This window comes from Branchiostoma lanceolatum, chromosome 1, assembly GCF_035083965.1.
Source record: "Branchiostoma lanceolatum isolate klBraLanc5 chromosome 1, klBraLanc5.hap2, whole genome shotgun sequence".
NCBI lineage: Eukaryota > Metazoa > Chordata > Leptocardii > Amphioxiformes > Branchiostomatidae > Branchiostoma > Branchiostoma lanceolatum.
Window position 1 is genome coordinate 39,686,327 of NC_089722.1, and position 24,771 is coordinate 39,711,097.

A 24,771-nucleotide genomic window follows, 5' to 3' on the forward strand; every position below is an offset into this window, starting at 1 on the left:
AATGGTCAATCTGGGAGCCAAAGCCTGATTTCTCTTTCATCTTCCTCTTTTTATTCCCTCCCTGTGTCTGCCAACCCTTCTGAGTGTCCGAGTCAGACTCAGATCCCGGCTGGAATGAGGAACACACAGACACAGAACTATCTGCGTCCGACTCTTCGTGCTCTTTGAAATCCATAACCAAGTCATTGGTCAGTGACTCGACCAAGTTTAGGTGCATACTGGCCTCACCGTCACCCTCACCAGACACAGATTTATTTTCATCGGAGTCCGTCAACTGAGTCCGTAGCTTGTTGGCCCCGCTCGGAGGGTATTGAGAATACCGCTCCCACATATCATTTCCGGACAGATTTGACTTGTCATCTTCCTCAGGGAAGTCCTCCTTCTCATCTCCCGAGGAGATTTTACTTTTCTGGGATCCATCTCCCTTTGGAGGAGAGGCTCCTGAGTCCTCTCCCTTATGCAAGGGGACCCCTGGGCCTACTGGAGGTTTAGTCATGGAGATATCGGGGGAATCCGGTATCTCCCTGGACTTGGACTCAGCCGGGATAGCGGGAGTCGATGAATCACTCTTCCTATCACTATCTTTCCCCGACCCACCAGCCTGTGGCTCGGAAGGCTTGCCCACTTTAACAGAAGGCTCCTTCGACACCCACTCTTTCCCAACGGAATCACTATCTTTCCCCGACCCACCCGCCTGTGGCTCGGAAGGCTTGCCCCCTTTAACAGAAGGCTCCTCCGACAACGAGTCTTTCTCGACGGAACCCGCATCACCGATCTTGCCTTCACCCGAACCACTAGCCGTTTCGTTACCACCGGCACCAGACCCACCAGGCTGTGGCCCGGAAGGCGAGGCCTCCACAACCGCCGGCTTCGGGGTTTTCGCCCAGGTTGTTGTCAGGGCACACGGTTCAGGGAAAGTCAAATTACAAGTACGGCCTGCGTGGCCCTCCTCCCCACACCAATTGCACTTAATGGCCGAAGTGCAGTCTTTGGCGAGGTGGCCAAGACTCATACATTTGGAGCATTTTTCCTCGTCGCACTCCGCGACGAGATGCCCCTCCTTCCCACACTTGTGGCACAACCTCGGTTGGCCGCCATATCGAAATGAGATAATCTCATTCCCCAACCTCATGGTGTTGGGAACGTGCCTCTTGAGCTTCATCCGGTACTGGCGTGTACCGGACAAAAGCTCCGGGAACCCTTTACTAGCATAACTGACGTACTTGCTATCAAGTACGTCTCCATACTCCCTCAGACGATGTCTCACGTGGTTATCGTCTAGTTCTAGAGGGATGTCCAGGGCAGTCACCACGGTGATACCAGCCCCGTACGTGTCAACCTCTACACTACCATCTGCACACAGTGCGGGCGAAGCCTTGTGGAAGGCCGTCTGTGATTTAAAAGTAATCTCACATCGGCCCTTCCCCTTGTTTTGAATTCCCTGCACCTCAGTGACAGGGATCCCGTTCTTTCCCAGCAGGTTTACAACATTCGCCAAGTCACCCTCTACTTTCTTATCTAAAAACGTTATCCCTACACTCCTCTTCCTAACGAAACCGGAAGGAGCCGGGGGCATCTTCCTGTAGGGAACTGGCGGCATTTCGCAACAAAAGTCCTATGGAAGGACCTTCCGTCGCAACAAACACCTTCAGAACCTTTACCGCCAAACCCCCATCCACACCCTCCGCTGTAGAGCCTAAAATAACCTGATACCCGGAGATCTAGGTCAACGACCGCACTGCCCGCGTGCCTTCGCTCGCTAACGAGACAGGCGGGCGGGCGATAGCACCATGAAAACGGGGGTGAGGGTTAGAAAACACGTTTCTTACGGTTCTAAAACACTCAGAAATATTCTCCAGGTAGGGAAAAAATTCCACACCAATTTCACAGAGTTACTCCCGGTTGGCGCCAACCGTTTTGGAGCAACTCAGTGACGAAAACAGTCTCTTTGTTCTCAGACCACGCGGTCTGAGGTGGACTGTACCACTCCGTCCGCCGCTTTCACGGGGGGGTGCGGATACAGAAGACCCCTCAAAACACACGTAAATCAAAAAACAAAATCAAACTAACACCGTACAAGTACCTAGACAAACCTGCTCCCCAACCTGACGGAAGAGGAAGTCAGTTACTCCACGCAAACCGGAGAAAACAGCCCCCAAAGATCAACCGGAGCTGGCTACCCCCGTCCTGCGGAGGAAACGGTGTGCTTCCACCGCCCGTCTCCCGTAAGAGAGGTACGGTGCAAGTAAAACGGCCGTAGCTTGAGAAAAATACAAGGTACAGCAAAACTAAAACCACCCAAATGATCCGGGGACAACCCGCAACCAAGTCGCTGGACTTATCGCCCTCGACGAGTACTCTAACCGCCCTCAATGGGCTGAAAGGAGGACTCGAAGCGGAGCGGGGGCAAGGCTTCGCAAGGCGAGCCCAATCCAGTAGATAAGAACAGATACTACACTTGATCTTAGCCAAAAGGCCGAGAAGCGATAAACCGGTTGAGCTTGACCGCTAGCCCCCCTCCCCCGGGAACGAGCCAAGTTCACGTGGCGAGCTATGCATCGCAAACAGCTTCAAGCTTGAACATAAAGCAATTAGTGCCCGCACACCTGGCGCGCCTTCTCTCCTTCATAATCTCTTCAATTTGGTTGACAAACGGAAGCGCTCTACTTTATGTGGACGAACCACGGACTACACCCAAAAACACACATCACGCGCTCCTGGCTCGTCCTGGCTCTTCCTGGCTCTGCCTAATTGGTGCAAAGAAGCGACTACGTCACACCAACGCAGAAAACGGGCTCCTTAGGGTTCAAAGCCGAGCCAAGGGCGGGTAGACAAGACAACAAGGCAATGTTGTTGTTCGCGAACAGCGTTGCCATTGTTGTTCGCCAGGAGGCGCGCGCCCGCGGTTCCCTTACATCATTCATCTTCACAGGGCGGGCGGCGTCTGCTTTTCCCCTTAACTTCGATGCCTGTGGTGGATTTTTCAAGTCCGCCGGACCTTGTCGATTCGGCCTGAAGGTCCGCAAAGGGGAGAGGAAGGTCGCATGCAGCCAGCCCACTAAATTTACGGAAGGAATTAAAAGGAGCGAGCGAGAAAGCAGCAGCGGTGGGCGAGGCGGCTAGCTGTGCGTGTGTACGTATCTCTCATACGTTGATACGAGGCGCGCGGGCGCTTAGATTCCCGATTCCTACGTTTAACATCGAATTACGTCCACATCGCACTGCTTTCGTCAGAATCGAACCACAGACAGACGTCCTGGAATTTTCCACTGCCTCTGCGTGCTCTCCCGACCTCTCCCGGCTCTTGGTGGCGCTGTTGCTTGCTCCAGTTCCAGTCTGAAAGTAGAAGAAAGATAAAATGCGAAAATTAAACATGTACAGTAGAGTTGGGGGATGTGAGAGCTATAAACGCAGTAAGGTTCAGTATATATACTCGTAACACGTATGCACATACTTCAAACGAGTACAGACTGCTGATAAATCCACATTGCTGGATTGCTGGGCCAGTTTGGTGGTTTGTGTATGTGTGCAACTTATTTTGGATTTGTAAGGGGATGGACCGAATCTCAGAAGTACTGCAATACTGAGCCGATCCGCGGTCAGGACGGAGCAAGCTCCTAGTCCATGACCAAAGTCAAAAAATCAATTTAATCTAGATTCCCCGATGGGGAATGTATCAGAGATTAAACTGATAAGAACAGATACTACACTTGATCTTAGCCAAAAGGCCGAGAAGCGATAAACCGGTTGAGCTTGACCGCTAGCCCCCCTCCCCCGGGAACGAGCCAAGTTCACGTGGCGAGCTATGCATCGCAAACAGCTTCAAGCTTGAACATAAAGCAATTAGTGCCCGCACACCTGGCGCGCCTTCTCTCCTTCATAATCTCTTCAATTTGGTTGACAAACGGAAGCGCTCTACTTTATGTGGACGAACCACGGACTACACCCAAAAACACACATCACGCGCTCCTGGCTCGTCCTGGCTCTTCCTGGCTCTGCCTAATTGGTGCAAAGAAGCGACTACGTCACACCAACGCAGAAAACGGGCTCCTTAGGGTTCAAAGCCGAGCCAAGGGCGGGTAGACAAGACAACAAGGCAATGTTGTTGTTCGCGAACAGCGTTGCCATTGTTGTTCGCCAGGAGGCGCGCGCCCGCGGTTCCCTTACATCATTCATCTTCACAGGGCGGGCGGCGTCTGCTTTTCCCCTTAACTTCGATGCCTGTGGTGGATTTTTCAAGTCCGCCGGACCTTGTCGATTCGGCCTGAAGGTCCGCAAAGGGGAGAGGAAGGTCGCATGCAGCCAGCCCACTAAATTTACGGAAGGAATTAAAAGGAGCGAGCGAGAAAGCAGCAGCGGTGGGCGAGGCGGCTAGCTGTGCGTGTGTACGTATCTCTCATACGTTGATACGAGGCGCGCGGGCGCTTAGATTCCCGATTCCTACGTTTAACATCGAATTACGTCCACATCGCACTGCTTTCGTCAGAATCGAACCACAGACAGACGTCCTGGAATTTTCCACTGCCTCTGCGTGCTCTCCCGACCTCTCCCGGCTCTTGGTGGCGCTGTTGCTTGCTCCAGTTCCAGTCTGAAAGTAGAAGAAAGATAAAATGCGAAAATTAAACATGTACAGTAGAGTTGGGGGATGTGAGAGCTATAAACGCAGTAAGGTTCAGTATATATACTCGTAACACGTATGCACATACTTCAAACGAGTACAGACTGCTGATAAATCCACATTGCTGGATTGCTGGGCCAGTTTGGTGGTTTGTGTATGTGTGCAACTTATTTTGGATTTGTAAGGGGATGGACCGAATCTCAGAAGTACTGCAATACTGAGCCGATCCGCGGTCAGGACGGAGCAAGCTCCTAGTCCATGACCAAAGTCAAAAAATCAATTTAATCTAGATTCCCCGATGGGGAATGTATCAGAGATTAAACTGATAAGAACAGATACTACACTTGATCTTAGCCAAAAGGCCGAGAAGCGATAAACCGGTTGAGCTTGACCGCTAGCCCCCCTCCCCCGGGAACGAGCCAAGTTCACGTGGCGAGCTATGCATCGCAAACAGCTTCAAGCTTGAACATAAAGCAATTAGTGCCCGCACACCTGGCGCGCCTTCTCTCCTTCATAATCTCTTCAATTTGGTTGACAAACGGAAGCGCTCTACTTTATGTGGACGAACCACGGACTACACCCAAAAACACACATCACGCGCTCCTGGCTCGTCCTGGCTCTTCCTGGCTCTGCCTAATTGGTGCAAAGAAGCGACTACGTCACACCAACGCAGAAAACGGGCTCCTTAGGGTTCAAAGCCGAGCCAAGGGCGGGTAGACAAGACAACAAGGCAATGTTGTTGTTCGCGAACAGCGTTGCCATTGTTGTTCGCCAGGAGGCGCGCGCCCGCGGTTCCCTTACATCATTCATCTTCACAGGGCGGGCGGCGTCTGCTTTTCCCCTTAACTTCGATGCCTGTGGTGGATTTTTCAAGTCCGCCGGACCTTGTCGATTCGGCCTGAAGGTCCGCAAAGGGGAGAGGAAGGTCGCATGCAGCCAGCCCACTAAATTTACGGAAGGAATTAAAAGGAGCGAGCGAGAAAGCAGCAGCGGTGGGCGAGGCGGCTAGCTGTGCGTGTGTACGTATCTCTCATACGTTGATACGAGGCGCGCGGGCGCTTAGATTCCCGATTCCTACGTTTAACATCGAATTACGTCCACATCGCACTGCTTTCGTCAGAATCGAACCACAGACAGACGTCCTGGAATTTTCCACTGCCTCTGCGTGCTCTCCCGACCTCTCCCGGCTCTTGGTGGCGCTGTTGCTTGCTCCAGTTCCAGTCTGAAAGTAGAAGAAAGATAAAATGCGAAAATTAAACATGTACAGTAGAGTTGGGGGATGTGAGAGCTATAAACGCAGTAAGGTTCAGTATATATACTCGTAACACGTATGCACATACTTCAAACGAGTACAGACTGCTGATAAATCCACATTGCTGGATTGCTGGGCCAGTTTGGTGGTTTGTGTATGTGTGCAACTTATTTTGGATTTGTAAGGGGATGGACCGAATCTCAGAAGTACTGCAATACTGAGCCGATCCGCGGTCAGGACGGAGCAAGCTCCTAGTCCATGACCAAAGTCAAAAAATCAATTTAATCTAGATTCCCCGATGGGGAATGTATCAGAGATTAAACTGATAAGAACAGATACTCTTTTGAAGTATTTATACTGAATCACTTCAAGTATCACTTAGTTCTCATCTTGTTTACGCAGCCTTAAGGCGCTCATATCCACTGATACACTCTAGATCAAATTGACTTTCACAGATCGGCTCAGCATTGCTGCACTTCATCCCACCCACCACTCTCGGTCCATCCCCAGACACTATGTAATATTTTTGGGTTTTGTATTTTATAATTTTTTTGGGTTTTCTATTTTTGACCTAGCCAACTAAGACAGAGTGGCTAGGCCTACAACTACTCTTGAGTACATGCGAGATTGCTCCAAATAGAGCCAAACAAACAATAAAACATTCAAAACTTAAGGGTCACGTGGGCAACATCGATGTCAGCCCACGAGTGACCATCAGCCCAGGTATCGTAGAAATTCCCAGGCCCCAAACGAGCAAACTCGAAATTCAGCCTATCTCGCAAAGCTTTCGCCAACGCCTCGCACACATTCGCACCAGAAGATTGTCTGTCTTCAAAGACAGCCTCACAGCGGGAGCGCCAGATACTGGACTTTGCCATACTACTGATCACTTCCAAAACCTTGCGAGTTTGGGCTGGGACGCCCTGGGGGACAATGCCATACAACGCAAAGGTTCTGGACACCTGAAAGTTTCTGCACAGGTACTTGTGGGCAGTGGCCTCCACCCACAACCAAACCTCCGCGGCCACTGGACAGTCCCAGAACAGATGACCCACGCACTCCGGCTGTGAGCAACCCCTCCTGGGACATGTACTGCTAGGGAGATAGCCCCGCCAAGAATTTAACTTCAACCTCGTCTTCAGCGAATTGTGAGCCGTGTGCCAGGCAATCATTCTATCCCACTTGAAGACAAGGGGATTGTGGATGACCTTCCACACTCTGTCCCAATCTACCTGAGGGTTTAACTGAACACATCTTGGCGGGGAACTTGCCTGTTCTGAAAGATACCTGTACAGAGAAGCTGTAGTACAAGCCTTCCATTCTGCAGAGCCCTCGATGTCAGAGAGGGAGAGGTACTGGGAAATGGCTTCATAATGGGGCGGACGATCCAACGAGTGAGGCGAGGAGTTGCACCACGTCGTCGGATCAATCCTCCTGAGCTCGACCCCAAGCCAATACTTACAGAAGCAGCTACAAGGGTGCTGTGGGTCGGTGAAGACCTTCCTCACAGTCTTTAACATTAAGGCCTTTGCCTTCAAGGGGATGGAGACAAGGCCAACTCCACCCTGCTCTTTGGGCAAGAGCAGGGTCTGCCTTTTGACAAGTTCCGTCTTACCATCCCACAAGAACCCGAACATTGCCTTCTCCAACCGACTTCGAACCGAAGCCGGAAGGGGATAGACCGGCGCTGTATACCACAGCGTGGCGGCCGCTAAAGAATTTACTACTAAGGCCTTCCCCAACAGGGTGAGCTTCCTCCCGCTCCACTGGTCCAACTTGGCCTTGAATTTGGCAAACCGTTGGAGCCACGCCTCCTCAGCGAGCGGGACGTTGCCAATCGGTGTCTGAAGCAGTTTCAGTGACACCGAGTTCCAGCACTTGATCGGATACGGCTGGTCGGGCCTTCCCTTCCAGCCACCAAGCCACAACGCCTCTGTCTTCCCCATGTTAAGTTTGGACCCTGTGCCAGATTCAAACTTAGATATTAAGGAGAAGGTGCGATCAATGGAGAGATCGTCTGTCAGGACGACAGTGTTGTCGTCCGCATATTGCACTATCTTGGTGTCCCTGCCCGAGCCCCCAGGGAGGTGCACTCCCTTTACTACACTTGATCTTAGCCAAAAGGCCGAGAAGCGATAAACCGGTTGAGCTTGACCGCTAGCCCCCCTCCCCCGGGAACGAGCCAAGTTCACGTGGCGAGCTATGCATCGCAAACAGCTTCAAGCTTGAACATAAAGCAATTAGTGCCCGCACACCTGGCGCGCCTTCTCTCCTTCATAATCTCTTCAATTTGGTTGACAAACGGAAGCGCTCTACTTTATGTGGACGAACCACGGACTACACCCAAAAACACACATCACGCGCTCCTGGCTCGTCCTGGCTCTTCCTGGCTCTGCCTAATTGGTGCAAAGAAGCGACTACGTCACACCAACGCAGAAAACGGGCTCCTTAGGGTTCAAAGCCGAGCCAAGGGCGGGTAGACAAGACAACAAGGCAATGTTGTTGTTCGCGAACAGCGTTGCCATTGTTGTTCGCCAGGAGGCGCGCGCCCGCGGTTCCCTTACATCATTCATCTTCACAGGGCGGGCGGCGTCTGCTTTTCCCCTTAACTTCGATGCCTGTGGTGGATTTTTCAAGTCCGCCGGACCTTGTCGATTCGGCCTGAAGGTCCGCAAAGGGGAGAGGAAGGTCGCATGCAGCCAGCCCACTAAATTTACGGAAGGAATTAAAAGGAGCGAGCGAGAAAGCAGCAGCGGTGGGCGAGGCGGCTAGCTGTGCGTGTGTACGTATCTCTCATACGTTGATACGAGGCGCGCGGGCGCTTAGATTCCCGATTCCTACGTTTAACATCGAATTACGTCCACATCGCACTGCTTTCGTCAGAATCGAACCACAGACAGACGTCCTGGAATTTTCCACTGCCTCTGCGTGCTCTCCCGACCTCTCCCGGCTCTTGGTGGCGCTGTTGCTTGCTCCAGTTCCAGTCTGAAAGTAGAAGAAAGATAAAATGCGAAAATTAAACATGTACAGTAGAGTTGGGGGATGTGAGAGCTATAAACGCAGTAAGGTTCAGTATATATACTCGTAACACGTATGCACATACTTCAAACGAGTACAGACTGCTGATAAATCCACATTGCTGGATTGCTGGGCCAGTTTGGTGGTTTGTGTATGTGTGCAACTTATTTTGGATTTGTAAGGGGATGGACCGAATCTCAGAAGTACTGCAATACTGAGCCGATCCGCGGTCAGGACGGAGCAAGCTCCTAGTCCATGACCAAAGTCAAAAAATCAATTTAATCTAGATTCCCCGATGGGGAATGTATCAGAGATTAAACTGATAAGAACAGATACTACACTTGATCTTAGCCAAAAGGCCGAGAAGCGATAAACCGGTTGAGCTTGACCGCTAGCCCCCCTCCCCCGGGAACGAGCCAAGTTCACGTGGCGAGCTATGCATCGCAAACAGCTTCAAGCTTGAACATAAAGCAATTAGTGCCCGCACACCTGGCGCGCCTTCTCTCCTTCATAATCTCTTCAATTTGGTTGACAAACGGAAGCGCTCTACTTTATGTGGACGAACCACGGACTACACCCAAAAACACACATCACGCGCTCCTGGCTCGTCCTGGCTCTTCCTGGCTCTGCCTAATTGGTGCAAAGAAGCGACTACGTCACACCAACGCAGAAAACGGGCTCCTTAGGGTTCAAAGCCGAGCCAAGGGCGGGTAGACAAGACAACAAGGCAATGTTGTTGTTCGCGAACAGCGTTGCCATTGTTGTTCGCCAGGAGGCGCGCGCCCGCGGTTCCCTTACATCATTCATCTTCACAGGGCGGGCGGCGTCTGCTTTTCCCCTTAACTTCGATGCCTGTGGTGGATTTTTCAAGTCCGCCGGACCTTGTCGATTCGGCCTGAAGGTCCGCAAAGGGGAGAGGAAGGTCGCATGCAGCCAGCCCACTAAATTTACGGAAGGAATTAAAAGGAGCGAGCGAGAAAGCAGCAGCGGTGGGCGAGGCGGCTAGCTGTGCGTGTGTACGTATCTCTCATACGTTGATACGAGGCGCGCGGGCGCTTAGATTCCCGATTCCTACGTTTAACATCGAATTACGTCCACATCGCACTGCTTTCGTCAGAATCGAACCACAGACAGACGTCCTGGAATTTTCCACTGCCTCTGCGTGCTCTCCCGACCTCTCCCGGCTCTTGGTGGCGCTGTTGCTTGCTCCAGTTCCAGTCTGAAAGTAGAAGAAAGATAAAATGCGAAAATTAAACATGTACAGTAGAGTTGGGGGATGTGAGAGCTATAAACGCAGTAAGGTTCAGTATATATACTCGTAACACGTATGCACATACTTCAAACGAGTACAGACTGCTGATAAATCCACATTGCTGGATTGCTGGGCCAGTTTGGTGGTTTGTGTATGTGTGCAACTTATTTTGGATTTGTAAGGGGATGGACCGAATCTCAGAAGTACTGCAATACTGAGCCGATCCGCGGTCAGGACGGAGCAAGCTCCTAGTCCATGACCAAAGTCAAAAAATCAATTTAATCTAGATTCCCCGATGGGGAATGTATCAGAGATTAAACTGATAAGAACAGATACTACACTTGATCTTAGCCAAAAGGCCGAGAAGCGATAAACCGGTTGAGCTTGACCGCTAGCCCCCCTCCCCCGGGAACGAGCCAAGTTCACGTGGCGAGCTATGCATCGCAAACAGCTTCAAGCTTGAACATAAAGCAATTAGTGCCCGCACACCTGGCGCGCCTTCTCTCCTTCATAATCTCTTCAATTTGGTTGACAAACGGAAGCGCTCTACTTTATGTGGACGAACCACGGACTACACCCAAAAACACACATCACGCGCTCCTGGCTCGTCCTGGCTCTTCCTGGCTCTGCCTAATTGGTGCAAAGAAGCGACTACGTCACACCAACGCAGAAAACGGGCTCCTTAGGGTTCAAAGCCGAGCCAAGGGCGGGTAGACAAGACAACAAGGCAATGTTGTTGTTCGCGAACAGCGTTGCCATTGTTGTTCGCCAGGAGGCGCGCGCCCGCGGTTCCCTTACATCATTCATCTTCACAGGGCGGGCGGCGTCTGCTTTTCCCCTTAACTTCGATGCCTGTGGTGGATTTTTCAAGTCCGCCGGACCTTGTCGATTCGGCCTGAAGGTCCGCAAAGGGGAGAGGAAGGTCGCATGCAGCCAGCCCACTAAATTTACGGAAGGAATTAAAAGGAGCGAGCGAGAAAGCAGCAGCGGTGGGCGAGGCGGCTAGCTGTGCGTGTGTACGTATCTCTCATACGTTGATACGAGGCGCGCGGGCGCTTAGATTCCCGATTCCTACGTTTAACATCGAATTACGTCCACATCGCACTGCTTTCGTCAGAATCGAACCACAGACAGACGTCCTGGAATTTTCCACTGCCTCTGCGTGCTCTCCCGACCTCTCCCGGCTCTTGGTGGCGCTGTTGCTTGCTCCAGTTCCAGTCTGAAAGTAGAAGAAAGATAAAATGCGAAAATTAAACATGTACAGTAGAGTTGGGGGATGTGAGAGCTATAAACGCAGTAAGGTTCAGTATATATACTCGTAACACGTATGCACATACTTCAAACGAGTACAGACTGCTGATAAATCCACATTGCTGGATTGCTGGGCCAGTTTGGTGGTTTGTGTATGTGTGCAACTTATTTTGGATTTGTAAGGGGATGGACCGAATCTCAGAAGTACTGCAATACTGAGCCGATCCGCGGTCAGGACGGAGCAAGCTCCTAGTCCATGACCAAAGTCAAAAAATCAATTTAATCTAGATTCCCCGATGGGGAATGTATCAGAGATTAAACTGATAAGAACAGATACTACACTTGATCTTAGCCAAAAGGCCGAGAAGCGATAAACCGGTTGAGCTTGACCGCTAGCCCCCCTCCCCCGGGAACGAGCCAAGTTCACGTGGCGAGCTATGCATCGCAAACAGCTTCAAGCTTGAACATAAAGCAATTAGTGCCCGCACACCTGGCGCGCCTTCTCTCCTTCATAATCTCTTCAATTTGGTTGACAAACGGAAGCGCTCTACTTTATGTGGACGAACCACGGACTACACCCAAAAACACACATCACGCGCTCCTGGCTCGTCCTGGCTCTTCCTGGCTCTGCCTAATTGGTGCAAAGAAGCGACTACGTCACACCAACGCAGAAAACGGGCTCCTTAGGGTTCAAAGCCGAGCCAAGGGCGGGTAGACAAGACAACAAGGCAATGTTGTTGTTCGCGAACAGCGTTGCCATTGTTGTTCGCCAGGAGGCGCGCGCCCGCGGTTCCCTTACATCATTCATCTTCACAGGGCGGGCGGCGTCTGCTTTTCCCCTTAACTTCGATGCCTGTGGTGGATTTTTCAAGTCCGCCGGACCTTGTCGATTCGGCCTGAAGGTCCGCAAAGGGGAGAGGAAGGTCGCATGCAGCCAGCCCACTAAATTTACGGAAGGAATTAAAAGGAGCGAGCGAGAAAGCAGCAGCGGTGGGCGAGGCGGCTAGCTGTGCGTGTGTACGTATCTCTCATACGTTGATACGAGGCGCGCGGGCGCTTAGATTCCCGATTCCTACGTTTAACATCGAATTACGTCCACATCGCACTGCTTTCGTCAGAATCGAACCACAGACAGACGTCCTGGAATTTTCCACTGCCTCTGCGTGCTCTCCCGACCTCTCCCGGCTCTTGGTGGCGCTGTTGCTTGCTCCAGTTCCAGTCTGAAAGTAGAAGAAAGATAAAATGCGAAAATTAAACATGTACAGTAGAGTTGGGGGATGTGAGAGCTATAAACGCAGTAAGGTTCAGTATATATACTCGTAACACGTATGCACATACTTCAAACGAGTACAGACTGCTGATAAATCCACATTGCTGGATTGCTGGGCCAGTTTGGTGGTTTGTGTATGTGTGCAACTTATTTTGGATTTGTAAGGGGATGGACCGAATCTCAGAAGTACTGCAATACTGAGCCGATCCGCGGTCAGGACGGAGCAAGCTCCTAGTCCATGACCAAAGTCAAAAAATCAATTTAATCTAGATTCCCCGATGGGGAATGTATCAGAGATTAAACTGATAAGAACAGATACTACACTTGATCTTAGCCAAAAGGCCGAGAAGCGATAAACCGGTTGAGCTTGACCGCTAGCCCCCCTCCCCCGGGAACGAGCCAAGTTCACGTGGCGAGCTATGCATCGCAAACAGCTTCAAGCTTGAACATAAAGCAATTAGTGCCCGCACACCTGGCGCGCCTTCTCTCCTTCATAATCTCTTCAATTTGGTTGACAAACGGAAGCGCTCTACTTTATGTGGACGAACCACGGACTACACCCAAAAACACACATCACGCGCTCCTGGCTCGTCCTGGCTCTTCCTGGCTCTGCCTAATTGGTGCAAAGAAGCGACTACGTCACACCAACGCAGAAAACGGGCTCCTTAGGGTTCAAAGCCGAGCCAAGGGCGGGTAGACAAGACAACAAGGCAATGTTGTTGTTCGCGAACAGCGTTGCCATTGTTGTTCGCCAGGAGGCGCGCGCCCGCGGTTCCCTTACATCATTCATCTTCACAGGGCGGGCGGCGTCTGCTTTTCCCCTTAACTTCGATGCCTGTGGTGGATTTTTCAAGTCCGCCGGACCTTGTCGATTCGGCCTGAAGGTCCGCAAAGGGGAGAGGAAGGTCGCATGCAGCCAGCCCACTAAATTTACGGAAGGAATTAAAAGGAGCGAGCGAGAAAGCAGCAGCGGTGGGCGAGGCGGCTAGCTGTGCGTGTGTACGTATCTCTCATACGTTGATACGAGGCGCGCGGGCGCTTAGATTCCCGATTCCTACGTTTAACATCGAATTACGTCCACATCGCACTGCTTTCGTCAGAATCGAACCACAGACAGACGTCCTGGAATTTTCCACTGCCTCTGCGTGCTCTCCCGACCTCTCCCGGCTCTTGGTGGCGCTGTTGCTTGCTCCAGTTCCAGTCTGAAAGTAGAAGAAAGATAAAATGCGAAAATTAAACATGTACAGTAGAGTTGGGGGATGTGAGAGCTATAAACGCAGTAAGGTTCAGTATATATACTCGTAACACGTATGCACATACTTCAAACGAGTACAGACTGCTGATAAATCCACATTGCTGGATTGCTGGGCCAGTTTGGTGGTTTGTGTATGTGTGCAACTTATTTTGGATTTGTAAGGGGATGGACCGAATCTCAGAAGTACTGCAATACTGAGCCGATCCGCGGTCAGGACGGAGCAAGCTCCTAGTCCATGACCAAAGTCAAAAAATCAATTTAATCTAGATTCCCCGATGGGGAATGTATCAGAGATTAAACTGATAAGAACAGATACTACACTTGATCTTAGCCAAAAGGCCGAGAAGCGATAAACCGGTTGAGCTTGACCGCTAGCCCCCCTCCCCCGGGAACGAGCCAAGTTCACGTGGCGAGCTATGCATCGCAAACAGCTTCAAGCTTGAACATAAAGCAATTAGTGCCCGCACACCTGGCGCGCCTTCTCTCCTTCATAATCTCTTCAATTTGGTTGACAAACGGAAGCGCTCTACTTTATGTGGACGAACCACGGACTACACCCAAAAACACACATCACGCGCTCCTGGCTCGTCCTGGCTCTTCCTGGCTCTGCCTAATTGGTGCAAAGAAGCGACTACGTCACACCAACGCAGAAAACGGGCTCCTTAGGGTTCAAAGCCGAGCCAAGGGCGGGTAGACAAGACAACAAGGCAATGTTGTTGTTCGCGAACAGCGTTGCCATTGTTGTTCGCCAGGAGGCGCGCGCCCGCGGTTCCCTTACATCATTCATCTTCACAGGGCGGGCGGCGTCTGCTTTTCCCCTTAACTTCGATGCCTGTGGTGGATTTTTCAAGTCCGCCGGACCTTGTCGATTCGGCCTGAAGGTCCGCAAAGGGGAGAGGAAGGTCGCATGCAGCCAGCCCACTAAATTTACGGAAGGAATTAAAAGGAGCGAGCGAGAAAGCAGCAGCGGTGGGCGAGGCGGCTAGCTGTGCGTGTGTACGTATCTCTCATACGTTGATACGAGGCGCGCGGGCGCTTAGATTCCCGATTCCTACGTTTAACATCGAATTACGTCCACATCGCACTGCTTTCGTCAGAATCGAACCACAGACAGACGTCCTGGAATTTTCCACTGCCTCTGCGTGCTCTCCCGACCTCTCCCGGCTCTTGGTGGCGCTGTTGCTTGCTCCAGTTCCAGTCTGAAAGTAGAAGAAAGATAAAATGCGAAAATTAAACATGTACAGTAGAGTTGGGGGATGTGAGAGCTATAAACGCAGTAAGGTTCAGTATATATACTCGTAACACGTATGCACATACTTCAAACGAGTACAGACTGCTGATAAATCCACATTGCTGGATTGCTGGGCCAGTTTGGTGGTTTGTGTATGTGTGCAACTTATTTTGGATTTGTAAGGGGATGGACCGAATCTCAGAAGTACTGCAATACTGAGCCGATCCGCGGTCAGGACGGAGCAAGCTCCTAGTCCATGACCAAAGTCAAAAAATCAATTTAATCTAGATTCCCCGATGGGGAATGTATCAGAGATTAAACTGATAAGAACAGATACTACACTTGATCTTAGCCAAAAGGCCGAGAAGCGATAAACCGGTTGAGCTTGACCGCTGCCCCCCTCCCCCGGGAACGAGCCAAGTTCACGTGGCGAGCTATGCATCGCAAACAGCTTCAAGCTTGAACATAAAGCAATTAGTGCCCGCACACCTGGCGCGCCTTCTCTCCTTCATAATCTCTTCAATTTGGTTGACAAACGGAAGCGCTCTACTTTATGTGGACGAACCACGGACTACACCCAAAAACACACATCACGCGCTCCTGGCTCGTCCTGGCTCTTCCTGGCTCTGCCTAATTGGTGCAAAGAAGCGACTACGTCACACCAACGCAGAAAACGGGCTCCTTAGGGTTCAAAGCCGAGCCAAGGGCGGGTAGACAAGACAACAAGGCAATGTTGTTGTTCGCGAACAGCGTTGCCATTGTTGTTCGCCAGGAGGCGCGCGCCCGCGGTTCCCTTACATCATTCATCTTCACAGGGCGGGCGGCGTCTGCTTTTCCCCTTAACTTCGATGCCTGTGGTGGATTTTTCAAGTCCGCCGGACCTTGTCGATTCGGCCTGAAGGTCCGCAAAGGGGAGAGGAAGGTCGCATGCAGCCAGCCCACTAAATTTACGGAAGGAATTAAAAGGAGCGAGCGAGAAAGCAGCAGCGGTGGGCGAGGCGGCTAGCTGTGCGTGTGTACGTATCTCTCATACGTTGATACGAGGCGCGCGGGCGCTTAGATTCCCGATTCCTACGTTTAACATCGAATTACGTCCACATCGCACTGCTTTCGTCAGAATCGAACCACAGACAGACGTCCTGGAATTTTCCACTGCCTCTGCGTGCTCTCCCGACCTCTCCCGGCTCTTGGTGGCGCTGTTGCTTGCTCCAGTTCCAGTCTGAAAGTAGAAGAAAGATAAAATGCGAAAATTAAACATGTACAGTAGAGTTGGGGGATGTGAGAGCTATAAACGCAGTAAGGTTCAGTATATATACTCGTAACACGTATGCACATACTTCAAACGAGTACAGACTGCTGATAAATCCACATTGCTGGATTGCTGGGCCAGTTTGGTGGTTTGTGTATGTGTGCAACTTATTTTGGATTTGTAAGGGGATGGACCGAATCTCAGAAGTACTGCAATACTGAGCCGATCCGCGGTCAGGACGGAGCAAGCTCCTAGTCCATGACCAAAGTCAAAAAATCAATTTAATCTAGATTCCCCGATGGGGAATGTATCAGAGATTAAACTGATAAGAACAGATACTACACTTGATCTTAGCCAAAAGGCCGAGAAGCGATAAACCGGTTGAGCTTGACCGCTAGCCCCCCTCCCCCGGGAACGAGCCAAGTTCACGTGGCGAGCTATGCATCGCAAACAGCTTCAAGCTTGAACATAAAGCAATTAGTGCCCGCACACCTGGCGCGCCTTCTCTCCTTCATAATCTCTTCAATTTGGTTGACAAACGGAAGCGCTCTACTTTATGTGGACGAACCACGGACTACACCCAAAAACACACATCACGCGCTCCTGGCTCGTCCTGGCTCTTCCTGGCTCTGCCTAATTGGTGCAAAGAAGCGACTACGTCACACCAACGCAGAAAACGGGCTCCTTAGGGTTCAAAGCCGAGCCAAGGGCGGGTAGACAAGACAACAAGGCAATGTTGTTGTTCGCGAACAGCGTTGCCATTGTTGTTCGCCAGGAGGCGCGCGCCCGCGGTTCCCTTACATCATTCATCTTCACAGGGCGGGCGGCGTCTGCTTTTCCCCTTAACTTCGATGCCTGTGGTGGATTTTTCAAGTCCGCCGGACCTTGTCGATTCGGCCTGAAGGTCCGCAAAGGGGAGAGGAAGGTCGCATGCAGCCAGCCCACTAAATTTACGGAAGGAATTAAAAGGAGCGAGCGAGAAAGCAGCAGCGGTGGGCGAGGCGGCTAGCTGTGCGTGTGTACGTATCTCTCATACGTTGATACGAGGCGCGCGGGCGCTTAGATTCCCGATTCCTACGTTTAACATCGAATTACGTCCACATCGCACTGCTTTCGTCAGAATCGAACCACAGACAGACGTCCTGGAATTTTCCACTGCCTCTGCGTGCTCTCCCGACCTCTCCCGGCTCTTGGTGGCGCTGTTGCTTGCTCCAGTTCCAGTCTGAAAGTAGAAGAAAGATAAAATGCGAAAATTAAACATGTACAGTAGAGTTGGGGGATGTGAGAGCTATAAACGCAGTAAGGTTCAGTATATATACTCGTAACACGTATGCACATACTTCAAACGAGTACAGACTGCTGATAAATCCACATTGCTGGATTGCTGGGCCAGTTTGGTGGTTTGTGTATGTGTGCAACTTATTTTGGATTTGTAAGGGGATGGACCGAATCTCAGAAGTACTGCAATACTGAGCCGATCCGCGGTCAGGACGGAGCAAGCTCCTAGTCCATGACCAAAGTCAAAAAATCAATTTAATCTAGATTCCCCGATGGGGAATGTATCAGAGATTAAACTGATAAGAACAGATACTACACTTGATCTTAGCCAAAAGGCCGAGAAGCGATAAACCGGTTGAGCTTGACCGCTAGCCCCCCTCCCCCGGGAACGAGCCAAGTTCACGTGGCGAGCTATGCATCGCAAACAGCTTCAAGCTTGAACATAAAGCAATTAGTGCCCGCACACCTGGCGCGCCTTCTCTCCTTCATAATCTCTTCAATTTGGTTGACAAACGGAAGCGCTCTACTTTATGTGGACGAACCACGGACTACACCCAAAAACACACATCACGCGCTCCTGGCTCGTCCTGGCTCTTCCTGGCTCTGCCTAATTGGTGCAAAGAAGCGACTACGTCACACCAACGCAGAAAACGGGCTCCTTAGGGTTCAAAGCCGAGCCAAGGGCGGGTAGACAAGACAACAAGGCAATGTTGTTGTTCGCGAACAGCGTTGCCATTGTTGTTCGCCAGGAGGCGCGCGCCCGCGGTTCCCTTACATCATTCATCTTCACAGGGCGGGCGGCGTCTGCTTTTCCCCTTAACTTCGATGCCTGTGGTGGATTTTTCAAGTCCGCCGGACCTTGTCGATTCGGCCTGAAGGTCCGCAAAGGGGAGAGGAAGGTCGCATGCAGCCAGCCCACTAAATTTACGGAAGGAATTAAAAGGAGCGAGCGAGAAAGCAGCAGCGGTGGGCGAGGCGGCTAGCTGTGCGTGTGTACGTATCTCTCATACGTTGATACGAGGCGCGCGGGCGCTTAGATTCCCGATTCCTACGTTTAACATCGAATTACGTCCACATCGCACTGCTTTCGTCAGAATCGAACCACAGACAGACGTCCTGGAATTTTCCACTGCCTCTGCGTGCTCTCCCGACCTCTCCCGGCTCTTGGTGGCGCTGTTGCTTGCTCCAGTTCCAGTCTGAAAGTAGAAGAAAGATAAAATGCGAAAATTAAACATGTACAGTAGAGTTGGGGGATGTGAGAGCTATAAACGCAGTAAGGTTCAGTATATATACTCGTAACACGTATGCACATACTTCAAACGAGTACAGACTGCTGATAAATCCACATTGCTGGATTGCTGGGCCAGTTTGGTGGTTTGTGTATGTGTGCAACTTATTTTGGATTTGTAAGGGGATGGACCGAATCTCAGAAGTACTGCAATACTGAGCCGATCCGCGGTCAGGACGGAGCAAGCTCCTAGTCCATGACCAAAGTCAAAAAATCAATTTAATCTAGATTCCCCGATGGGGAATGTATCAGAGATTAAACTGATAAGAACAGATACTACACTTGATCTTAGCCAAAAGGCCGAGAAGCGATAAACCGGTTGAGCTTGACCGCTAGCCCCCCTCCCCCGGGAACGAGCCAAGTTCACGTGGCGAGCTATGCATCGCAAACAGCTTCAAGCTTGAACATAAAGCAATTAGTGCCCGCACACCTGGCGCGCCTTCTCTCCTTCATAATCTCTTCAATTTGGTTGACAAACGGAAGCGCTCTACTTTATGTGGACGAACCACGGACTACACCCAAAAACACACATCACGCGCTCCTGGCTCGTCCTGGCTCTTCCTGGCTCTGCCTAATTGGTGCAAAGAAGCGACTACGTCACACCAACGCAGAAAACGGGCTCCTTAGGGTTCAAAGCCGAGCCAAGGGCGGGTAGACAAGACAACAAGGCAATGTTGTTGTTCGCGAACAGCGTTGCCATTGTTGTTCGCCAGGAGGCGCGCGCCCGCGGTTCCCTTACATCATTCATCTTCACAGGGCGGGCGGCGTCTGCTTTTCCCCTTAACTTCGATGCCTGTGGTGGATTTTTCAAGTCCGCCGGACCTTGTCGATTCGGCCTGAAGGTCCGCAAAGGGGAGAGGAAGGTCGCATGCAGCCAGCCCACTAAATTTACGGAAGGAATTAAAAGGAGCGAGCGAGAAAGCAGCAGCGGTGGGCGAGGCGGCTAGCTGTGCGTGTGTACGTATCTCTCATACGTTGATACGAGGCGCGCGGGCGCTTAGATTCCCGATTCCTACGTTTAACATCGAATTACGTCCACATCGCACTGCTTTCGTCAGAATCGAACCACAGACAGACGTCCTGGAATTTTCCACTGCCTCTGCGTGCTCTCCCGACCTCTCCCGGCTCTTGGTGGCGCTGTTGCTTGCTCCAGTTCCAGTCTGAAAGTAGAAGAAAGATAAAATGCGAAAATTAAACATGTACAGTAGAGTTGGGGGATGTGAGAGCTATAAACGCAGTAAGGTTCAGTATATATACTCGTAACACGTATGCACATACTTCAAACGAGTACAGACTGCTGATAAATCCACATTGCTGGATTGCTGGGCCAGTTTGGTGGTTTGTGTATGTGTGCAACTTATTTTGGATTTGTAAGGGGATGGACCGAATCTCAGAAGTACTGCAATACTGAGCCGATCCGCGGTCAGGACGGAGCAAGCTCCTAGTCCATGACCAAAGTCAAAAAATCAATTTAATCTAGATTCCCCGATGGGGAATGTATCAGAGATTAAACTGATAAGAACAGATACTACACTTGATCTTAGCCAAAAGGCCGAGAAGCGATAAACCGGTTGAGCTTGACCGCTAGCCCCCCTCCCCCGGGAACGAGCCAAGTTCACGTGGCGAGCTATGCATCGCAAACAGCTTCAAGCTTGAACATAAAGCAATTAGTGCCCGCACACCTGGCGCGCCTTCTCTCCTTCATAATCTCTTCAATTTGGTTGACAAACGGAAGCGCTCTACTTTATGTGGACGAACCACGGACTACACCCAAAAACACACATCACGCGCTCCTGGCTCGTCCTGGCTCTTCCTGGCTCTGCCTAATTGGTGCAAAGAAGCGACTACGTCACACCAACGCAGAAAACGGGCTCCTTAGGGTTCAAAGCCGAGCCAAGGGCGGGTAGACAAGACAACAAGGCAATGTTGTTGTTCGCGAACAGCGTTGCCATTGTTGTTCGCCAGGAGGCGCGCGCCCGCGGTTCCCTTACATCATTCATCTTCACAGGGCGGGCGGCGTCTGCTTTTCCCCTTAACTTCGATGCCTGTGGTGGATTTTTCAAGTCCGCCGGACCTTGTCGATTCGGCCTGAAGGTCCGCAAAGGGGAGAGGAAGGTCGCATGCAGCCAGCCCACTAAATTTACGGAAGGAATTAAAAGGAGCGAGCGAGAAAGCAGCAGCGGTGGGCGAGGCGGCTAGCTGTGCGTGTGTACGTATCTCTCATACGTTGATACGAGGCGCGCGGGCGCTTAGATTCCCGATTCCTACGTTTAACATCGAATTACGTCCACATCGCACTGCTTTCGTCAGAATCGAACCACAGACAGACGTCCTGGAATTTTCCACTGCCTCTGCGTGCTCTCCCGACCTCTCCCGGCTCTTGGTGGCGCTGTTGCTTGCTCCAGTTCCAGTCTGAAAGTAGAAGAAAGATAAAATGCGAAAATTAAACATGTACAGTAGAGTTGGGGGATGTGAGAGCTATAAACGCAGTAAGGTTCAGTATATATACTCGTAACACGTATGCACATACTTCAAACGAGTACAGACTGCTGATAAATCCACATTGCTGGATTGCTGGGCCAGTTTGGTGGTTTGTGTATGTGTGCAACTTATTTTGGATTTGTAAGGGGATGGACCGAATCTCAGAAGTACTGCAATACTGAGCCGATCCGCGGTCAGGACGGAGCAAGCTCCTAGTCCATGACCAAAGTCAAAAAATCAATTTAATCTAGATTCCCCGATGGGGAATGTATCAGAGATTAAACTGATAAGAACAGATACTACACTTGATCTTAGCCAAAAGGCCGAGAAGCGATAAACCGGTTGAGCTTGACCGCTAGCCCCCCTCCCCCGGGAACGAGCCAAGTTCACGTGGCGAGCTATGCATCGCAAACAGCTTCAAGCTTGAACATAAAGCAATTAGTGCCCGCACACCTGGCGCGCCTTCTCTCCTTCATAATCTCTTCAATTTGGTTGACAAACGGAAGCGCTCTACTTTATGTGGACGAACCACGGACTACACCCAAAAACACACATCACGCGCTCCTGGCTCGTCCTGGCTCTTCCTGGCTCTGCCTAATTGGTGCAAAGAAGCGACTACGTCACACCAACGCAGAAAACGGGCTCCTTAGGGTTCAAAGCCGAGCCAAGGGCGGGTAGACAAGACAACAAGGCAATGTTGTTGTTCGCGAACAGCGTTGCCATTGTTGTTCGCCAGGAGGCGCGCGCCCGCGGTTCCCTTACATCATTCATCTTCACAGGGCGGGCGGCGTCTGCTTTTCCCCTTAACTTCGATGCCTGTGGTGGATTTTTCAAGTCCGCCGGACCTTGTCGATTCGGCCTGAAGGTCCGCAAAGGGGAGAGGAAGGTCGCATGCAGCCAGCCCACTAAATTTACGGAAGGAATTAAAAGGAGCGAGCGAGAAAGCAGCAGCGGTGGGCGAGGCGGCTAGCTGTGCGTGTGTACGTATCTCTCATACGTTGATACGAGGCGCGCGGGCGCTTAGATTCCCGATTCCTACGTTTAACATCGAATTACGTCCACATCGCACTGCTTTCGTCAGAATCGAACCACAGACAGACGTCCTGGAATTTTCCACTGCCTCTGCGTGCTCTCCCGACCTCTCCCGGCTCTTGGTGGCGCTGTTGCTTGCTCCAGTTCCAGTCTGAAAGTAGAAGAAAGATAAAATGCGAAAATTAAACATGTACAGTAGAGTTGGGGGATGTGAGAGCTATAAACGCAGTAAGGTTCAGTATATATACTCGTAACACGTATGCACATACTTCAAACGAGTACAGACTGCTGATAAATCCACATTGCTGGATTGCTGGGCCAGTTTGGTGGTTTGTGTATGTGTGCAACTTATTTTGGATTTGTAAGGGGATGGACCGAATCTCAGAAGTACTGCAATACTGAGCCGATCCGCGGTCAGGACGGAGCAAGCTCCTAGTCCATGACCAAAGTCAAAAAATCAATTTAATCTAGATTCCCCGATGGGGAATGTATCAGAGATTAAACTGATAAGAACAGATACTACACTTGATCTTAGCCAAAAGGCCGAGAAGCGATAAACCGGTTGAGCTTGACCGCTAGCCCCCCTCCCCCGGGAACGAGCCAAGTTCACGTGGCGAGCTATGCATCGCAAACAGCTTCAAGCTTGAACATAAAGCAATTAGTGCCCGCACACCTGGCGCGCCTTCTCTCCTTCATAATCTCTTCAATTTGGTTGACAAACGGAAGCGCTCTACTTTATGTGGACGAACCACGGACTACACCCAAAAACACACATCACGCGCTCCTGGCTCGTCCTGGCTCTTCCTGGCTCTGCCTAATTGGTGCAAAGAAGCGACTACGTCACACCAACGCAGAAAACGGGCTCCTTAGGGTTCAAAGCCGAGCCAAGGGCGGGTAGACAAGACAACAAGGCAATGTTGTTGTTCGCGAACAGCGTTGCCATTGTTGTTCGCCAGGAGGCGCGCGCCCGCGGTTCCCTTACATCATTCATCTTCACAGGGCGGGCGGCGTCTGCTTTTCCCCTTAACTTCGATGCCTGTGGTGGATTTTTCAAGTCCGCCGGACCTTGTCGATTCGGCCTGAAGGTCCGCAAAGGGGAGAGGAAGGTCGCATGCAGCCAGCCCACTAAATTTACGGAAGGAATTAAAAGGAGCGAGCGAGAAAGCAGCAGCGGTGGGCGAGGCGGCTAGCTGTGCGTGTGTACGTATCTCTCATACGTTGATACGAGGCGCGCGGGCGCTTAGATTCCCGATTCCTACGTTTAACATCGAATTACGTCCACATCGCACTGCTTTCGTCAGAATCGAACCACAGACAGACGTCCTGGAATTTTCCACTGCCTCTGCGTGCTCTCCCGACCTCTCCCGGCTCTTGGTGGCGCTGTTGCTTGCTCCAGTTCCAGTCTGAAAGTAGAAGAAAGATAAAATGCGAAAATTAAACATGTACAGTAGAGTTGGGGGATGTGAGAGCTATAAACGCAGTAAGGTTCAGTATATATACTCGTAACACGTATGCACATACTTCAAACGAGTACAGACTGCTGATAAATCCACATTGCTGGATTGCTGGGCCAGTTTGGTGGTTTGTGTATGTGTGCAACTTATTTTGGATTTGTAAGGGGATGGACCGAATCTCAGAAGTACTGCAATACTGAGCCGATCCGCGGTCAGGACGGAGCAAGCTCCTAGTCCATGACCAAAGTCAAAAAATCAATTTAATCTAGATTCCCCGATGGGGAATGTATCAGAGATTAAACTGATAAGAACAGATACTACACTTGATCTTAGCCAAAAGGCCGAGAAGCGATAAACCGGTTGAGCTTGACCGCTAGCCCCCCTCCCCCGGGAACGAGCCAAGTTCACGTGGCGAGCTATGCATCGCAAACAGCTTCAAGCTTGAACATAAAGCAATTAGTGCCCGCACACCTGGCGCGCCTTCTCTCCTTCATAATCTCTTCAATTTGGTTGACAAACGGAAGCGCTCTACTTTATGTGGACGAACCACGGACTACACCCAAAAACACACATCACGCGCTCCTGGCTCGTCCTGGCTCTTCCTGGCTCTGCCTAATTGGTGCAAAGAAGCGACTACGTCACACCAACGCAGAAAACGGGCTCCTTAGGGTTCAAAGCCGAGCCAAGGGCGGGTAGACAAGACAACAAGGCAATGTTGTTGTTCGCGAACAGCGTTGCCATTGTTGTTCGCCAGGAGGCGCGCGCCCGCGGTTCCCTTACATCATTCATCTTCACAGGGCGGGCGGCGTCTGCTTTTCCCCTTAACTTCGATGCCTGTGGTG

At 51.2% G+C, this 24,771-nt stretch overlaps 16 non-coding genes and 1 pseudogene across 16 annotated transcripts; all 17 read right to left on the bottom strand.

Moving 5' to 3' along the window:
* Nucleotides 1-2,384: 2,384 nt before the first annotated feature.
* LOC136426351 (U2 spliceosomal RNA) lies at nt 2,385-2,488 on the bottom strand (annotated as a pseudogene).
* A 1,061-nt stretch (nt 2,489-3,549) lies between these two features.
* On the bottom strand, nt 3,550-3,740 carry LOC136426275 (U2 spliceosomal RNA). Its single transcript, XR_010754214.1, has one exon. It is a non-coding gene; the product is annotated as a U2 spliceosomal RNA (small nuclear RNA).
* Nucleotides 3,741-4,801: 1,061 nt separating this feature from the next.
* On the bottom strand, nt 4,802-4,992 carry LOC136426276 (U2 spliceosomal RNA). The gene has a single exon (XR_010754215.1). It is a non-coding gene; the product is annotated as a U2 spliceosomal RNA (small nuclear RNA).
* Nucleotides 4,993-6,053: 1,061 nt separating this feature from the next.
* Nucleotides 6,054-6,245, bottom strand: LOC136426336 (U2 spliceosomal RNA). Its single transcript, XR_010754273.1, has one exon. It is a non-coding gene; the product is annotated as a U2 spliceosomal RNA (small nuclear RNA).
* Nucleotides 6,246-9,068: 2,823 nt separating this feature from the next.
* Nucleotides 9,069-9,259, bottom strand: LOC136426277 (U2 spliceosomal RNA). Its single transcript, XR_010754216.1, has one exon. It is a non-coding gene; the product is annotated as a U2 spliceosomal RNA (small nuclear RNA).
* Nucleotides 9,260-10,320: 1,061 nt separating this feature from the next.
* Nucleotides 10,321-10,511, bottom strand: LOC136426278 (U2 spliceosomal RNA). Its single transcript, XR_010754217.1, has one exon. It is a non-coding gene; the product is annotated as a U2 spliceosomal RNA (small nuclear RNA).
* A 1,061-nt stretch (nt 10,512-11,572) lies between these two features.
* On the bottom strand, nt 11,573-11,763 carry LOC136426279 (U2 spliceosomal RNA). Its single transcript, XR_010754218.1, has one exon. It is a non-coding gene; the product is annotated as a U2 spliceosomal RNA (small nuclear RNA).
* Nucleotides 11,764-12,824: 1,061 nt separating this feature from the next.
* LOC136426280 (U2 spliceosomal RNA) lies at nt 12,825-13,015 on the bottom strand. Its single transcript, XR_010754219.1, has one exon. It is a non-coding gene; the product is annotated as a U2 spliceosomal RNA (small nuclear RNA).
* A 1,061-nt stretch (nt 13,016-14,076) lies between these two features.
* On the bottom strand, nt 14,077-14,267 carry LOC136426281 (U2 spliceosomal RNA). The gene has a single exon (XR_010754220.1). It is a non-coding gene; the product is annotated as a U2 spliceosomal RNA (small nuclear RNA).
* Nucleotides 14,268-15,328: 1,061 nt separating this feature from the next.
* Nucleotides 15,329-15,519, bottom strand: LOC136426282 (U2 spliceosomal RNA). Its single transcript, XR_010754221.1, has one exon. It is a non-coding gene; the product is annotated as a U2 spliceosomal RNA (small nuclear RNA).
* Nucleotides 15,520-16,579: 1,060 nt separating this feature from the next.
* LOC136426284 (U2 spliceosomal RNA) lies at nt 16,580-16,770 on the bottom strand. The gene has a single exon (XR_010754223.1). It is a non-coding gene; the product is annotated as a U2 spliceosomal RNA (small nuclear RNA).
* A 1,061-nt stretch (nt 16,771-17,831) lies between these two features.
* LOC136426285 (U2 spliceosomal RNA) lies at nt 17,832-18,022 on the bottom strand. Its single transcript, XR_010754224.1, has one exon. It is a non-coding gene; the product is annotated as a U2 spliceosomal RNA (small nuclear RNA).
* Nucleotides 18,023-19,083: 1,061 nt separating this feature from the next.
* On the bottom strand, nt 19,084-19,274 carry LOC136426286 (U2 spliceosomal RNA). The gene has a single exon (XR_010754225.1). It is a non-coding gene; the product is annotated as a U2 spliceosomal RNA (small nuclear RNA).
* A 1,061-nt stretch (nt 19,275-20,335) lies between these two features.
* On the bottom strand, nt 20,336-20,526 carry LOC136426287 (U2 spliceosomal RNA). Its single transcript, XR_010754226.1, has one exon. It is a non-coding gene; the product is annotated as a U2 spliceosomal RNA (small nuclear RNA).
* A 1,061-nt stretch (nt 20,527-21,587) lies between these two features.
* On the bottom strand, nt 21,588-21,778 carry LOC136426288 (U2 spliceosomal RNA). Its single transcript, XR_010754227.1, has one exon. It is a non-coding gene; the product is annotated as a U2 spliceosomal RNA (small nuclear RNA).
* Nucleotides 21,779-22,839: 1,061 nt separating this feature from the next.
* LOC136426290 (U2 spliceosomal RNA) lies at nt 22,840-23,030 on the bottom strand. Its single transcript, XR_010754228.1, has one exon. It is a non-coding gene; the product is annotated as a U2 spliceosomal RNA (small nuclear RNA).
* A 1,061-nt stretch (nt 23,031-24,091) lies between these two features.
* LOC136426291 (U2 spliceosomal RNA) lies at nt 24,092-24,282 on the bottom strand. Its single transcript, XR_010754229.1, has one exon. It is a non-coding gene; the product is annotated as a U2 spliceosomal RNA (small nuclear RNA).
* Nucleotides 24,283-24,771: the final 489 nt, after the last annotated feature.